Source organism: Peromyscus maniculatus, chromosome 1 (assembly GCF_049852395.1).
Source record: "Peromyscus maniculatus bairdii isolate BWxNUB_F1_BW_parent chromosome 1, HU_Pman_BW_mat_3.1, whole genome shotgun sequence".
NCBI classification, from domain to species: domain Eukaryota; kingdom Metazoa; phylum Chordata; class Mammalia; order Rodentia; family Cricetidae; genus Peromyscus; species Peromyscus maniculatus.
The window spans coordinates 158523617-158541509 of record NC_134852.1 but is presented as its reverse complement, the minus strand read 5'-3'; the positions used below and the strand labels follow the sequence as shown (position 1 = coordinate 158541509).

The following is a 17893-nucleotide window of genomic DNA, read 5'->3' as shown; positions in this document are numbered from 1 at the left end:
GCTTTGGAAGAAGAAAATGGTGCCTCTGCTCATTTCTGGTGCTGCTGCTGAGGGTGGCTCCTGGGGAGAAAAGATGGAGGCAGGGCTTTTCCCTTCGTGAGGCGTCCACTGCAGATAACTGAGAGTAACTGCAGTGAAAAGGTAACTGAGATCTGTAGACAGATTTTCCTTTGAGCAACCAGCTCACAAAAAATGACAGGGAGACTTATTATTATGAAAGCTGGGCCTTAGCTTTGGCTTGTTCCTAACTAGTTCTTTTTTTTTTTCAGGGGAGAGTGCGAATGCAGTCTTCCACTACCACCAATTATGCAGTCGAGTTTCCCGCATTTGGGGAAATCGCAGGGGTCAGCACATCCAGAGTGCAATGGATAAGCCTCGCCCTGGGAAAACCACCTTCGTGATCATGGTATCCCCCCTGCCAGGTAAGTATAACAAACTTTTTTTTTTGGTTTTTAGAGACAGGGTTTCTCTGTAGCTTTGGAGCCTGTCCTGCCTGGACTAGCTCTGTAGACCAGGCTGGCCTCGAACTCACAGAGATCCACCTGGCTCTGCCTCCTGAGTGCTGGGATTAAAGGCATGCGCCACCACCATCCCTAACTAGTTCTTATAACTTAAATTAACCCATATCTTTTCATCTACGTTCTTTTATGTGGCTCGGTTACTTTTACTCTGTACTGCCCATCCTGCTTCCTCAACATTTGGCTGCGGACTCTGTCTTCTTTTTCCCAGGTTCTCTCTCTGCCTGGAAGTCCCACCTATCTCTCCTGCCTAGCTATTGGCCATTCAGCTTTTTATTACACCAATCACAGCAATATATCTTCACAGGGTACAAATATACCACAACATTTCCCCATTTTTGTCTAAATAAAAACAGAAGGTTTTAACTCTAACACAGTAAAACTATATACAATAAGAACAAATTATTGAGGTTGGGAATTTAGCTCAGTGGTAGAGCCCTGGGTTCGGTCCTCAGCTCTGAAAAAAAAAAAAAGACAAAAAAATTATCAAGTAAGAAATGCATTCACAGTGTCCAGTCCATTAGTATTTCGCAAATTCAGAGAAAATACTCCATTACCTATTCTATCTTAGTGAGTCCAAAGTTTTGTATCTGATTTACTTTCTTTCTTTTTTTTTTAGATTTTTTTTTCCATCACAGGCAATTTATTTTGTTCTATTCATTCACAGTTAATACAGAAAATACTTGGAAACATTTCCATATAATGTTTGACACAGAAATCATCAAATAGAAGTATACAATGTTGACAGGAGGCAGTACATTTATAATTTATAACCCCAAATGTATTTATAAATTAGAAATGGAAAGATCTACAAATGAAATTATGAAGGTTCACCAAAGTCATTTAATCTGTCAGTTTCTCATTCATTTTTATGTCTTAATAATATTCTATTGTATGAATAAGCCACATTTTATTTCTCTCCAGTATTTGATAGCTATTTGAGTTGTTTTAACTTTTTTACTATTAGCAACACACTGCTGTAAACATTCATGTACATGTTTCATAGGTGAACATTTCAGTAGTTTGAGGGTATATTCCTAAGGGTAGAATTGTTGAATAACAGAGTAACAATGTTTTGCATTTTGACCAACCACCAAACTGTTTTGCCAAAGTGGCACACCATTTTACAATCTCACCAAATCCTTGTTTTTAAGGCTCTGATTTTTGTACAAAAGCATTCAATCATTCTGTCCATTATTCGTGGACTGATGCTGAAGAAACCCCTCCCCCTATTTTGTTTTTTGCAAAAATCAAGGTATATTCTAGGGTTTCCTGGTTGACCTCAACAAATAAACTGAGATGATAGTCTTAGTTCAGAAATGATCTGAATGTAGATTTACAGTCTACGTGGACAGCTGGCTAAGTGAGATCACTTTCACAGTTCTGCATGTATCCCATTGGCTCCCCATTAGTCACTGAACTCTTAAAACTGGTATTGTAACATTATCACAATGTTTTGGGCCAATTTTATAAACTTTACAGTGCAATATGTGTTCCTTTTCTGAGGCAAACCCAAAGGTATATTTCTCAAGGTTCTGCTGCTATCAGCAGCATTGATGGAGGGTTTTTTATACATTTGTAATAGATAGAAATAAACCAGAAAAAAAGAAGAAAAAAAAAAGTGGTTGAGGAAAAGGTGAACACTGCAAGAATACTCAAAAGGGCTGAGAGTTGCAAACGCCAAGAATGGCTTTGCATAGTAAATGGAATAGAACAGCTTTGAACTATAGCTTACTTTTCCTGGTTTGGTCTGACAGAATGATTGAATGCTTTTTTTAGATTTTTAAAAAAGATTTATTTATTTATTATGTATACAGTGTTCCATCTGCATGTATGTCTGCACACCAGAAAAGGGCGCCAGATCTCATTATAGATGGTTGTGAGCCACCATGTGTTTGCTGGGCATTGAACTCAGAACCTCTGTAAGAACAGCCAGTGCTCTTAACCGCTGGGCCCGATTTACTTTCTATCAAAACTACAGAAAACTATTAACTATTACTATCTAAACTTCAACCCCATCAGAGATCCAAGAAGGATATAATATTACCTGATTAAATAGGAAGTACAGAGCAGGCAACTTCCAAAACTATAGTAATAACAGAAACAGCTGGCTGCCTGGACAGTTGTTCCAAGGTTCCTTTGCAATGTTGGGACATCCATCTTCAGCCTACAGGTCTAAAATATCTGACAGATTTTTCTGTGAAGCAGGAATTTTGAAGGACTGTCCTACCTGTCTTGGCAAAGTTCGGGAGTTGCCTTCTTTCGTGTCCTGTTTGTTCAGTTTGGACAGCATTCTGTCAGCAGTTGAGGCAAGGGCAGATCTTTGCCCAAATGGCTAACTTTGCCACAATAAAAGAAATCTCTATATGGAGGTTCTTCGATACCCATCATCCTCTTTTGAAGTAAATTGGTGCTGCCAGGAGCAGACATGTCTCACTGTCATGAAAAGCCTTATGTTATTAAAACATCTTAAATGCCATCCATATTCTGTAGGTCTCTGAAGTGTTTGAAGAGGATTTATCTAAAATATATCTCTGTATGACCTTAAAAACATACCTAACATGGCTATAAGTTTGATTGTTATAGATGATTAACTACTAACCTGCATTTCTTTATTATTCTAAATAGCTTTCAAAGACTAGAAATTTATATTACATTATTAAATGTAAATTTAATAATGCATTGTACCTATGCAGCTTATAAGTGAGCTGCATAGGTACAATACCTTGAACAAGAATAGAAACATATATACAGTACAACAAAAATAACCTTAAATTTGTATCACTATATAAAAATCCATACCAATGTAAATTATTTGAGACTAGTAGTTGTTTTTTAGTTCAAAAGTAGACTCAACAGTCCACCCTTTTATCCCATAATTTTTATACTATATTCCCCTTTTTCCCTTCAGAAAGAGATTCCTAAATATAATCTCCTCTGTTAAGCTTTTTTCCTGACCATGGTCAATAACAACTTGTAACCAACCCCCTAAATGATGATAAAAATCTATAATCTATTGAATGATCAAACACCACCCATCACATATCTTGGGAATGTGGGTGTCGTATACTTTAAACTGCTTCCTGTTGTCTGGGAGTGATGGCATCTTTGAGGGACCCAAGAAAATTGGGATAATGGTCAAGTCCTGGGAGAACTAGCTGTATATATTTTGTGTTTAGTCTCTGTGTGATGGGAAATTGTAGAGATTATCTGAAGTCCTGGCTGGATAGTCTGTGAGATTGCATCATCTCAACTAGTAACTTTGAAGTTCTCGATGCAGAATTTTGAGGAAACTGCAACAGAGGCATTCTGAGGGACTGGATCACCTGACTACTTGTCTTCATTGGTGTCTGGTTCTTTTGTTCTGAAAACACATAAACTTTTAAAGGTAATGTATATATCTGCATTAACACAAGTATGGAATGTGTGGTGTGCACAAGTCAGTTAAAGATCATTTTTTTGCTCTGTGTTTGAGCAGGTAAAAGGCATCTGTTAACTTAAGTTTGTTTGGACTGTATAACCAAATCTCCATCCATGCCATATGAAAGGATGGCATGTAATGATAAGTCATGAGGACTCTGTAGCCAACAAGATTTATCATGTCTTGTCCAGTCTCAGAGCTGTTCCCATAGTAGAGGGATCAGCATACATGTCACCTGTCCTGTAGTCTTTCTTGTGTTTTTTTTTTTGCAGTTCAGCTCTTTTAATCAGCCAGCCAGCTTGCTAGCAACCAGGGATGGTTTCCGCTGAGGAAGGTCCTGTGGAGTGGGAATGTGGTCACCAGTGACCTCTGTCTTATCCGGGGCTGCAGCAGGAAGCTGCTTGTTCTTCATCTTTGCTTTTGCCATGTTGTAATCCCCAGAATCAAAATACTTTTGCCCTTTCTGCAATCGTTTCCTTAAAAAATTGGAACCGCCAGGCTTTTGTCCCAAGTGTGGTCCCAAGTGTGGATACCTTGCTTTTAATTTTGCTTCTTCAGCCTTTTCTGGACTAGTCACTTTATCTTCCATTTCCTTTTGCTCCTCGGCCGACACTGCTTCAGGGACTTCTGCGGACATGATGCTCCTTCTATACCCTTTTGGTTTTTTTCTTCATGTCTGTAGCTAAGATCTTCAGGAAGTCTTCCCTGAATCAAGTCTTATCTTTATTGATTTTGGAGAGAACCATAACTTTTTGTTTCCTCTGGAAACAAAGGCATAACATCTCCCTCAACGCAACATATTTTTTTATTTCCATTTTGAAGTTAAGACATTTTAAAAATATATGGGTTGGTTTAATTTAGCAGTTTCCATAACTCAGTGTTTCTCAGCAGCTATTGTTTTTGTATATTAGCACTTAAAAATTCAAAGTTAACAAAGCACCATACAGGACCCAAACTCCCTATGTATTTCCCATCTTTACATGGCTTTTTGTTATATTACTTTATTCTCTCTTTAAAAACTTCACTATTATTTTTAAACTATTTATTTTTTGTGATTATCTATACCCAGTTTCTTTTCTTTCTTTAGCATCTAAGCACATTTTTAAAGGTACATACTGTACCTTTTCAGAGGTTTTCTGTGTCTGGACCTGGCTTTGCTGAGCACCTGCGGCGTTCTCTGACCGTGTGAGACAAATCTTAAAACTGCCATTGTCAGCCACCGCGTGGCTCAGCTTGGCGCATGCCACTGGCCGATCGCTCTGGCAGCTGGTTCCAGACTGCAGGCAGCAGCCAGTAGCTGCACCTCTGTGTGCTGCTGAGCACCAGCCCACCTTAGAGACTGCAGGACTAGGAAGCTACAGCTGGCTCCTTTGTCAGAACTTTTCTTAGCTTTCTCAGGCCCTGTGTTTGGATATTTGAGCCCCACACTGGGTGCCATATGTGGACAAATTTTTTCTTTGGGCTACCACCTCACAAAAAAATGACAGGGAGACTTATTATTAATTATGAAAGCTCATAAGCCTAATTAGGCCTTAGCTTAGGCTTGTTCCTAACTAGTTCTTTTTTTAAATTTATTATTATTATTATTATTATTATTATTATTATTATTATTATTTTATTTTTTTGGTTTTTCAAGACAGGGTTTCTCTGTGCAGCTTTGCACCTTTCCTGGAACTCACTTGGTAGCCCAGGCTGGCCTCGAACTCACAGAGATCCGCCTGGCTCTGCCTCCTGAGTGCTGGGATTAAAGGTGTGCGCCACCACCGCCTGGCTGCATATGTCCTTTTTTATTCAGAAGTAATTGACCAACACAAAACAGAATTCATGTTTTTCAATGTGTGTGCTTTTCTTGGGTGTGTGTGTGTTATGGTTCGGTGTTTTTTGTCTTTTGGGTTTTTGTTTTGTTCTTTTTTATTTTTCCTGAGAGAAATAACATGAAATCAGATGGGTAGGGAGGTGGGGTGGATCTGTGAGGACTTGAAGCAGGAGAAGGAATATGATTAAAATATAGTATATGAGAAATTAAGCCAGACAGTGGTGACGCACGCCTTTAATCCCAGCACTCGGCAGGCAGAGCCAGGCAGATCTCTGAGTTTGAGGCCAGCCTGGTCTACAGAGCGAGATCCAGGACAGCCAGAGCTCCATAGAGAAACTCTGTCTCAAACCAAACAAACAAATAAAAACACTTAAGCAAATTTGAATATCCTTACATCATTTCCTGTTCCCGTTCCCGCTTCGAACACTTCCCATGCACCTCCTTCTTGCTTTCCTATTCATAGCCCCTATTGCTTCAACTGTTCTTACATATATGTACATGCATACTACATATATGTGTGTATGTATATTCCTAAGTATTTACCAAGTTGGAACCGAATTGGGGTTACCTTCAGGAGTGCAGGCTTCTTGGGGCAGCTGCATCACCTCCCCTGAGCAATTGCTGACTGATCATCCGTCCCCAGAGGGGGGCGGAGCCTCCTGCTGCAGCCTGTGAGCTCGCCTTCATCCCTTCTGCGAGCGACTGTTTGTGGACCTAAGCTTCTGAGGTCTTTTCCCGATGACCATGGGTTATTTATTTATTTTGGGGTACAGGGGATCACGCAGTGATGGCGCAGCTGTGGCAGCCAGAAGACAGCGTGAGGGAATCGGTTTTCTCGTTCCACTGTGTGAGTCTGGGGGATTAAACTCGGGCTTGAGGGCAAGGGTCTTTACTGAGCCATCCCGCTGGCTTGACCACGGTTCTTTGATTTCAAGATGGTAACAGCCATGCCATGCCCGGACGACAAGAATTTCATGTTGCCTGAGAAGAAAGATGTGGAGGGCCAGCAAGATGGCTCGGTGTGTAAAGGATGTTTACTGCCAATCCTGATGACCTGAGCTCAATTTCTGGGCCCCTGGTGAATGCAGTAAACAACTCCTAGCAGGGTGGTGGTGGTGGTGGCGGCGGCGGCGGCGGCGGCGCACGCCTTTAATCCCAGCAGAGGTAGGTGGATCAATGTGAATTCGAGGCCAGCCTGGGCTACAGAGTGAGTTCCAGGAAAGGTGCAAAGCTACACAGAGAAACCCTGTCTCGAAAAAAACCAAAAAAAAAAAAAAAAAAAAAAAAATCCTGAAGGCTTGTCTCTGACCTACACACACACAGTGGCACATGTGTCTACACACATACATACAAATATACACACAAATATTTGTATGTATGTAAAAATATTTAATGTACATATATAAAATAAATATTAAATTAAAAGTAAATAAATTTAAAGGATGTGGAGACACAGAGCATGGGACAAGGGGGACTCTTACACCCATCCTGGTAAGTTGGGAAGCTTGGGAGTCAGCAGGTTCCCAGGCTAGTCCATCTTGAAGCTGAGATGAGTCTGGGCCAGGGTAAATGAGAAGCAACACTAGTTAGTGCTGGACCTGTTTCTGCTCATGTGGATCCAGATGGAGACGACAGTGCCCTTTATAACATGAAGGCCAGGTCCCATCCTGCCCATGGCTTGCCCACTTCCTCTCCCCTAACACTAGGACAGATAACACCAGGTATCACTGAGTAAGTCATGAGCCCAGATGCCCCAGCACCTGCCCCTCACGCTGTCCCGTAGCTGAGCATCGTGATAGACAGCTCACGACTGTTGGTACCTGGATGTCAGCTCAGGGTCCTAACTGGGCTCCTAAGACTTCCTGGAGGAGGAGGCACCTCAGACAGACACACATATGTGAAGACAGGGGTGAAATCACCACAGCCAGAGGCACAGGAGAGCTGCCTGTCCTTAGGGCCACATCCCAACTTCTTCATGTTAGCAGCTTTCCACCTAGCCTCACTTCACAAGTCCCTCGCTCCCTTTTACTTTTTTATTTTTTTGAGACAGGGTCTCACTGTGTAGTCTTGGGTAGCCAGAACTTGCTATGTATACCAGGCCGGCCTTGAATTCACAGATACCTATCCGTCTACTTCAGCCTCCTGAGTGTTGGGATCAAAGATGGGCACCATCATGTCTGCCTGGGTTAAGGGTATTTACCCACACCTGACTCACCATTGCTTGCTTGGTTTTATTTACTTCATGTTTAATTGACATATAATCATTACACATATTTATGTGGTACAGTGAACCAGTTGATATAGCAGTGTGTTATTTAGCAATGATCAAGTTAAGGTAATTAACAGGTTCAGCACTTCAAATAGTAATTTCTTTGTTGTGATATCATTCAAATACCCCTTTTGTAACTAGCTTTCTTTCTTTTTATTTAAATTAAGTTTTTTTTGTTTTTTGTTTTTTTGTTTTGTTTTCAAGACAGGATCTCTCTATGTATCCCTGGCTGTCCTAGAGCTCGCTCTGTAGACCCGGGTGGCCTCAAACTCAGAGATCTGCCTGCCTTTACCTCCCAAGCGCTGGGATTAAAGGTGTATGGCACCACCACCTGGATATTTATTTTATTTTATTTTTTCATGTGTTTGTTTTGAGACAGGGCTGGACACTTTAAACCAGGCTTGCCTGGGAACTCCTATGTAGATCAGGTTGGCCTCGAACTCACAGAGAGCCACTGCCTTTACCTCTTGATTAAAGGAGGGATTAAAGGCGCCACCATACCTGGCTCTTTCTTTTTTAAAATTGAAGATTTATTATTTATGTTCCCATGCCTAGGTGAGTTTACACCATATAGATACAGTACCCTCAGAGGCCAGAAGAGGGCATTGGATCTCCAGGAGCTGTATCAGGATTTGTGAACCACCTGATATGGGTGTTGGGAACCAAACTGTGTTCCTCTGGAAGAGCAAAAAATGCACTTAACCAAGGAGTGATCCCTCCAGTCCACCTTCACACGTGCGTTGCCCTTGTCTCCTGAATCCCATCACCTTGGCTCAGACCAAGCCGTAGACAGGCCATCTGTGGCCACTCCCAGCTACTCTCTGGACTTGTTTTCCCACTTTTGATCCTTCCTGGGCTGCACTTGATGGGTATTTAGAACTGAAAACCTTGTCATAGCACACAATTCGATGGCTCTTTATTTTCTTCTAGATAGGCGACCTGTCTCTGCCCATCTTCCCCACCTCAAACAGAAGCTTCCTCCCATGTGTCCTCACAGGAACCACCTTTGGGAAAGATTTTTATGTGCGAACAAGTGTCATTGGATAGTTCCCAAAAAGAGATATTGTCACACTGTTGTCCTACATCACCAGCTGCTGTGGGTGTAAGACTCTTTGAGGATGTGTGGAACACACTTAAAAATAGGTACTTTGCAAAGATTCTGTTTTTTGGCTTTCACTCTATGCATCAAAGGCAGTGTGTGTGCTATCTTGTTTTAGCTTAAGAAGTCTTTTGTGGGATATTTGTGAAAGGATAAACGGGGCTGGTTTATTGGCGGAAGAGCCACGAGCCATGGCTCCCCGAGTTAGAATGGGCTTTATTAGAAAGGAGAGGAATGGAGAAGCCAGGCCTGGCAAAGAGGAAACAGAAAGAGGCACAGAGAGAGACACAAAGAGAGAGCGTGGGGGTCTATGTGTGGCTTTTTAAGGCAGGGATGCAGTCGCCTGCTGATGAGGTAAGGCATTAAACCTGGAAGAGTGAGAGCAGGATCCTTACAATTTGCACACTGTATAAAGATGTATTGCTAGCCGGGCGTTGGTGGCGCACGCCTTTAATCCCAGCACTCAGGAGGCAGAGGCAGGCGGATCTCTGTGAGTTCGAGGCCAGCCTGGGCTACCAAGTGAGTCCCAGGAAAGGCGCAAAGCTACACAGAGAAACCCTGTCTTGAAAAAACAAAAAAAAAAAAAAAAAAAAAAAAAAAGATGTATTGCTGTGATTGGGGTAATAAAAAGCTGAATGGCCAATAGCTAGGCTGGAGAGATAGGCAGGACTTCCAGGCAGAGAAAGAGAAACTGGGAGGAGGAATCTAGGCATGTTTGCCCGCAGACTTGGAGCAAGTTGGATGTGCCAAGCTGTACGATATAATGTAGATTAATAGAAATAGATTAATTAAGTTATAAGAACTAGTTAGGAAAAAACCAAAGCTGAGGCTAAGCTTTCATAATTAATGATAACTCTTTCATAATTAATAATAACTCGCTGTGTTGTTATGTGCAGGCTGGCAGTCCAGGGAGTCCGATGAGAAAGCTTGCTACAGAAGTCCTGGCTGGCCTAGAACTTGATGTGTAGACCAGGCCCTGACCAGTCTGTGGGGCTATGTGCATGTGAATGCAGCTGCTGACAGAGGCCAGAGCTGTCCAATCCCCTGTATGCGGAGTTGTGGTGGTTTGAAAGAAAATGGCCCCCAAAGGGAGTAACGCTGTTAGGAGGTGTGGCCTTGTTGGAGGAAGTGTGTCACTGTGGGGGTGGGTTTTGAGGTCTCTTTTGCTCAAGCTTCTCTCAATGTGACACTGAGTCTACTTCCTGTTGCCTTCTGATTAATATGTAGCCAGCACAATGTCTCCCTGCACGCTGCCATGCTCCCCATCATGATGATAAGGCATTGAACCTCTGAAACTGTAAGTGAGCCTCCTCAATTAAATGTTTTCTGCATAAGAGTTGCCATGGTCATGGTGTCTCTTCACAGTAATGAAAACCCTAACTAAGACAGAAAGAATTTGGTACCAGGGACTAAGGTATTGCTGTGATAGGCCTGACCATGTGCTTGTTTGGAGGAATTTAGACTTTTGTACTTTGGGTTAGGAAAGCAGTGGGATGCTATAAGCAGTGCTTTATGGGCCATACTAGTAGGAACATGGAAGACAGAGGTACTGAGAATGATTTGAAATGCCAGGGACTCACTCAAGAGGTTTCAGTAGAGAAAAATATTAATATATGGCCTAAAGATTGTTCTAGTGATGTTTTGGTGAAGAATTTGGCTGCCTTCTGCCCTGGTCTGAAGAGTCTGCCTGAGGCTAAAGTGAAGAGCTTTGGATTAATTCAGTTGGTAGAGGAAATCTCAAAGCAGTCTAGTGTAGACTCTGTCATGTGGTTATTAGTGGTCACTCTAATGAAGATTTATAATGAAAAGGAGCAAGCTGAGCAGGGTAAATTGCAAAATATAAATTTTGAAGAGAAAAACAGCACCAGGAAGTGGAATGGAGCTAAATCCTGTGTTCAAGGAGATAGACAGATTAAGAAATGGAATATAGGGAGTGGTGACCTCAGGTCAAGATGCCACCCAGCCAAGTTTCCAACTTGTAAAAAGGAACTAAAGAAAAGCTTAGAGCTGGGTGTGGTGGTGCATGCTTTTAATCCCAGCACTCAGAAGGCAGAAGTTGGTAAATCTCTGAGTTTGAGGCCAGCCTGGACTACAGAGCAAGTTTCAGGACAGCCAAGCTTAGGCAGTGAAAGACAGAAAGCTAGCTAGCACAGTGGAGACCCTGGCAGCAAAAGTAGCTACCACAGTTAGTTAATCTTTCATTCTACTGGGCATGATAAATTTAATTCAATAGTTACATACATTTTGATTGGCTTTGAAAATTATAAATTTATAAACTCAAGTTCCATTTGCTTTTGGGATACCATCTTACAAGGACTCCAATTTGCAGTAAGGCTCGTTAAGGAAGGGAATAGCTCAGTTGCCTTTAGCCTACTGGCTATGGGTGGGATAGGACCTCTGCTGGTCTTTTCTGTGTTGAACACACAGATTGCAAAGCCTAGCACCACTTTGAGATCTTTGGCAGCAGTTAACTCTGCAGCTCACACACGATTGAGCCTGTATGATAATGAGTATTCAGAGACGCGTAATGCCTGGGGGGGCACTCACCAACCTAAGACAGAGCCTGGGCAGGTGTCTCCATGACGGGTAAGGTGACCTGCTGACGTCCCATGAAACCTAAGTCAGAAGCTCATTATTTAGTAAAAGGGGACCTGTAGGGCCCTGGCCCCCGTTTTGGGTAACTATTTCCTTGCTTGCTGACCTTGACCTTGATATCCTCCCTATGATAATTCCCTGCTGGGTTCCACCCTCCTGAATGCTTAAGGGAAGTTCCTTGTCTGTGTATCCTGCATAATGGGCATTAACAGTTTAGATGCAAGATTGTAAAATCAGTAGCGAACTTCTGCCCTCCGGGGTTCTCCCATTGTGCTGTAAGCCTGTATTTAAGACCTTTTCCCTCCTTCAATAAACAGCACTCGGCATTAAAAATAAAAATAATAATAATAAAAAGAAAGACAGAAAGCTAGTGAAGATGTATTTGAACAGGGAGGCCATGTTCCAGCCCCAGTAAACAGCAGAACTTGGCAGTGTTGGGAATCTTCCAGCTCCAGTCCTATTCCAAACTCTACCCTCGAAAAGGCCACAAAGGATCGGCTCCTCCCCCAGAACTACTCTAGACCCATCTACAGGATATTTAAGACCCAGACCCAGACCCAAGGCGTGATTTCTCTCCTGCTTCCTTTCCTGGAGAGTCACCTGGGAGTTGCTTTGCTGAGATTAAACGTGGTTTCATTAATTCGGCTAGATTTGACTGATTGTATTGGTGGAGAGACACTATCAGGGCACTGAAAACTTGTCAGGCAGCTTCTGCCACGTGGCTCTGGCTTTAGAGGAAAGGAGAGAAGAAATGGGCTGTGGAATTTACCCCCAGGACTAAGGAAAGCTGTTGAAACTAGGTGTGTGTCAGGAGTTTCCCTGAATGGAGGCCCAGAGAGGACATTGCATGAAGCTGTGAAGTTGAAGCCTGGATTGCCTTGGAGATCCCAGGATGTTAGAGATGCCAGAGTTGTGGGACACCTGCCCAGGAGACCTGCTGTCAGAGAGTGGAATCAGCTCAAGAGGAAGAAGTGTGCTGTAGTCAACAGAGTTGAACAGAGGGGACATCTGAAGAGTGTTTCAACATCAGACATGGAGATGCAGAGTTTGGAGTTGTCCAGCTGGTTTTTGGTCTTACTTTGGTCCAGCATTTCCTCATTGTGCTCCCTTCTCTATGTTTTGGAATGGTAATGTATATCCTGTGCTATTATAAGTGTTGGAAGTATGTGATCTGCTTTCTGATTTTTATTTTATAGGAAGTTATAGTTAAGAGATTGCATGAATCTCAGAAGAGACTTTGAACTTTGGACTTTTAAACATTATTGAGACTGTTACAGACTTTTGAAGTTGGACTGAATATATATTTGCATTATGTTATGGCTATAAGCCTTTGGGGATCAGGGAGTGGAATGTGGTGGTTTGAAAGAAATGCCCCCCAAGAGGAGTGGCACTATTAGGAGGCGTGGGCTTGTAAAGAAAGTGTGTCACTATGGTGGCAGGCTTTGAGGTCTCTTTTGTTCAAGCTTCCCTCAGTGTGACACTCAGTCCACTTCCTGTTGCCTTCTGATCAAGATGTAGCCAGCACCATGTCTGCCTGCATGCTGCCACACTCCCCACCATGATGATAAAGAATTGAACCTCTGGGGAGGGAGTGGGGGGGAAGAATAGGGGAACCCGTGGCTGATATGTAGAACTGAATGGTTCACCTTTGGCTAAACCAAGTGCGTGAAGAAAGTATCCAGGGCTGCTTCCTCAATCCAGATGTTGACACTGTATTGTAGTGGGTAGCTGTTCCAGCTGTGACCTTGAAGCACCGCCCCTAGAGAGGCAGCAAGTAACTGCTACACATGTCTGTGACCTTGAAGTCCATGCCCCTGGGGCGTGGCCGTTCAGGACCTTTAAGACCCGGAATGCATGTACAAAGCATTCTCTTTGGTCCCTCATGGTATATATGCTGGGACAGACCAGGCAGATCTTGGACCAGGCAGAAGATCAGCGTGGGGCATAGCTCGGCTTTCCTAGACCCTACGATAAATCTCCTGTGCTGTAGTGAGTTTTGTCCCCTAATAAATTCCTTGGCTCATTAAATAGACTCCCTGGATTTCTCACAATATTCTGGTGCCCAACATGGGGCTCAAACCCACGACTCTGAGATTAAGAGTCTCATGCTCCACTGACTGAGCATGCAGAAGCTGTCCACCATAGCTTTCTTCTCCTGGATGGCTGTACCCTGAGACCCCACAGAGACTTCCTGTCGAGACTGGCTAACCTGCCTCCCTCTCAGTGGTGCTAAAAATAACAAGTGTGCTGAGTCTCTCAGCGGATGTCAGTATAGCTCCATCAGAGAATCTGGCCGTGGCTCCATCCAGGAGCTGAGTACCAGCAGGGAGAAAGAGTGTGCGAAGTTTGCTCCTAATGGTAAGAGAGGAAGACCCCCCTCCCAGATTTCTTTATTGTTGGTTTGTGTGTTTGTGGTGTGGAGGGGCATGCACATGTGTGCACATGCATGTGGAGGATATCTACAATCAACACTCATCGTATTTTTTTGAGATGGGGTCTCTCACCAAACCTGGACTGCTCCAGTGTGGCTGGAACTGGCTTACCAGTTATCCCCGGGGATCCTCTTGTCTCTGCCTTTCCTGAGCTGAGATTACACGTGAGTTCCTAGTCCCCTATTAGTAATTTCTAATCCAACTCTACTGCTTTTGGAGAAGGCGCCGAGGATTAGCTCTATAATAATTATTGCTTTATTTATTCATTTATTTACTTATTTGGTGTTTTGAGACAAGGTCTCCCATAGCTCAGCCCAAATGAACTCACTATGTAGCTGAGGACAACCTTGAATTCCTGATCCTTCTGCCTCCACCTCCTACCACACCCAGCTTACTACCCAGGCTTAGTTCTGTGCTCTAGTTTACAGACTATTCTTGGGATTGTTCCATACGTGTTGGAAAAGGGTGTTTTCCTGTGTTGGTTATTATTTAGTTTTAAAGACCTCCATGGGCTAGGGCTGTGGCTCAGATGGTAGAGGACTTGCAAGAAGACCTGAGTCTAATCCCCAGCATCAAATGAACCAGGCATGGTGCCGCCGCCTGTACTTCCAACACGTGGCTGCTCAGGTAATAGGATTAGAAGATTGGGCAGGCAACATGGCTCAGCAAATGAAGGCACTTGCTGCCAACTCTGATCACCTGACTTTGATCCCGGGACCCACATGTGGGAGAAGAGAACCCACTCCTGTGAGTTGTCTTCTGACCTCTACAGACATGCTGTGAGACATAGGTGCCCCATACAAAACACACATGCACAGAATATGCATGTAATAAATGAATGTAATAAAAATTTTAGCTGGGCGGTGGTGGTGGCACACGCCTTTAATAACAGCCCTTGGGAGGCAGAAGCAGGAGGATCTCTGTGTTTGAGGCCAGCCTGGTCTACAGAGTGAGTTCCAGGACAGCCAGGACTACAGAGAGAAATTCCAATCTCGAAAAACAAAAAATAAAAAGTTCAAGGTCAGCTTCAGGTATATGTTGTGTTTGAGGTCAGTTTGAGGTACTTTAGACTGTCTCAAAAACCAAGTTCTTGCTGGGTGGTGGAGGTGGTGGTGGTGGTGGTGGTGGTGCACGCCTTTAATCCCAGCACTCGGGAGGCAGAGCCAGGGGATCTCTGCAAATTCGAGCCCAACCTGGTCTACAGAGCGAGATCCAGGATAGGCACCAAAATTACACAGAGAAACCCTGTCTCGAAAAAAACAAAAACAAACAAAAAAAACCCAAGTTCTTTTGTCAGTGGTGGTGGCACATGTCTTTAATCCCAGCACTCTAGAGGCAGAGGAAGGTGGATCTCTGAGTTTGAGGTCAGTCTGGTCTACAAAGAGAGTTCTAGGACAGCCATGGCTACACAGATAAACCCTTTGTCTCAAAAACAAACAAACAAAACCAACCCACCCCCAAAACCCAAAGAAGGTCCAAGTTTTTCTTTCATCACATAGCAGAGGGCCATGAGTGACATTTCTAGAAGGAAATGTTTAGTCCCTGGCTTTGCCATGTTCCTCCTGATAGCTCAGGTTAGTGACCAGAGCATCTTCCAGCTCAAAGCTCTTGCAGGACCCTGTGGCCAGCACCCATGCCCACCCTGGGGATATGGAGTGCTTCTAGAGAGGCTTCCTCCTGTCTTAGGAAGGATGTGATGATTAAACTGCTGTGAGGAAACACCGTGACCAAAAGCACCCGGGGAGGAAAGGATTAATTTATTTTAGATGACCCAAGTCACTGTCCACTGAGGGAAGCCAAGGTGGGAACTCAAACCATGTGGGAACCTGGGGCAGGAGCTGACGCAGAGGCCATGGAGGGGTGCTGATTACTGGCTTGTTCCCCATGACTTGCTCAGCCTGCTTTCTTATAGAACCCAGGACCACGAGTCCAAGGATGGCACCACCCACAATGGGCTGTCCTTCCCCCATCAATCACTAAATAAAAAAATGGCCGGGCGGTGGTGGCACACGCCTTTAATCCCAGCACTGGGAGGCAGAGGCAGGCAGATCTCTGTGAGTTCGAGGCCAGCCTGGTCCACAAAGCGAGTTCCAGGAAAGGCGCAAAGCTACACAGAGAAACCCTGTCTTGAGGAAAAAAAAAAAAAAAGAAAATGAATTATGCCCATCACCACCAATGACTAATTAAGAAAATGCCCTACAAGCCTATTTACAGCCTTTTCTCATGGAGCCATTTTCTCAACTGAGGCTCCCTCCTCTCAGATGACTCTAACTTGTGTCAAGTTGATTTCATAAAACTAGCCAGAACACTTCCCTAGCAACAGTTTCCCAAGAAACATAAATCATTTTCCAGCACATTCCACAGGACCAGCATAGCAGTTTGGGAACTTCTTTACTACCCAGAGAAGCACAGCCAGCCAGCCATTCCCTCTCCAACAGGGTCTGGGGTTCAGACTTAGGGGTTGGACCAGGGTCTTCCTGAGACACTGTGTCTGTTCAACTTAGAGCCTACTCCTTCTGCTCTCTCTGTATTTTTTCTATCTATCTATCATCTATCTATCTATCTATCTATCTATCTATCTATCTATCTATGTATCTATTTGAGACAGGTCTCATAGAACACAGTCTGGTCTTAGCGAGAGTGTTCAGGTCAGTGTCTGACATACAGGGAATTAGAGTATCATTACCATCATCACTGTCATTATCATCATCATCATCATCACTACCATGTGATTAAAGCAGGCCTACAGGTACTCCAGATCATCTATGTATCTTAAAATCTGTAATCCCATTGACATAGGTACCGTATTCATAGGTTCCAAAAATTAGGACTGGAACATTTTGGGGAGCATTTTTTAAGGCTACTATTCTTATGGGATAGGTACTACTATTGTACTCTTCTTTGTTTTTTTGTTTTTTTGTTTTTTCAAGACAGGGTTTCTCTGTGTAGCTTTGCGCCTTTTCCTGGAACTCACTTGGTAGTCCAGGCTGGCCTGGAACTCACAGAGATCCGCCTGGCTCTGCCTCCTGAGTGCTGGGACTAAAGGCGTGCGCCACCACCGCCCGGCCTTATTGTATTCTTTTACAGCTGAGAAAACACATATAAGAATAAATAACTTAGCCCGGCAGTGGTGGCACAGGCCTGTGAGTCCAGCACTCTGGAGGCAGAGGCAGGTGGATCTCTCTGAGTTCAAGTCCAGCCTTGTCTACAAAGTGAGTTCCAGGACAGCTAAGACTGTTAAACAGAGAATTCCTGTCTCGAAAAGCCTAAAACAAACAAACAAACTTAACTCAAGGCCATACAGCTCATATTTAGTAAACCTGGGGATCAAATCCAGTCTATGTGGCTTCAAGTTTTAACAACAAAACAACTTAATAACACTCCACTCCCATGCTCTATTTATTTGCTTTGCAGAAGACTATTTGGCACAGTATAACTGCAAATATTTGGCAGTGTAAAAGAACTAGGGCTTCAACACGCCTGTAAGCTTGTATGCTACATGTGTGCAGGTGCCCACAGAGGCCAGAAGGGGGTGTTGGATCCCCTAGCATGGGAGTTATAGGACGGTGTGAGCCAGCAGAGGGCGACGAGAGACATTTCTGGAAGGAAATGTTTCGTTCCTGGCTTTGCCATGTTCTTCCTGCCAACTCAGTTCAATGACCAGGGCATCATTTTCCGCTGCAAGCTCCTGCAGGACACTGTAGCCAGCCCACCTTGGGGATATGGAGCGCATCTAGAGATAC

The 17893-nt window shown here is 43.6% G+C and overlaps 1 non-coding gene and 1 pseudogene across 1 annotated transcript; both read right to left on the bottom strand.

The window, feature by feature from the left end:
- Positions 1–268: 268 nt before the first annotated feature.
- On the bottom strand, positions 269–430 carry LOC121827034 (U1 spliceosomal RNA). Its single transcript, XR_006069180.2, has one exon. It is a non-coding gene; the product is annotated as a U1 spliceosomal RNA (small nuclear RNA).
- Positions 431–4187: 3757 nt separating this feature from the next.
- LOC143269923 (cAMP-regulated phosphoprotein 19 pseudogene) lies at positions 4188–4589 on the bottom strand (annotated as a pseudogene).
- Positions 4590–17893: the final 13304 nt, after the last annotated feature.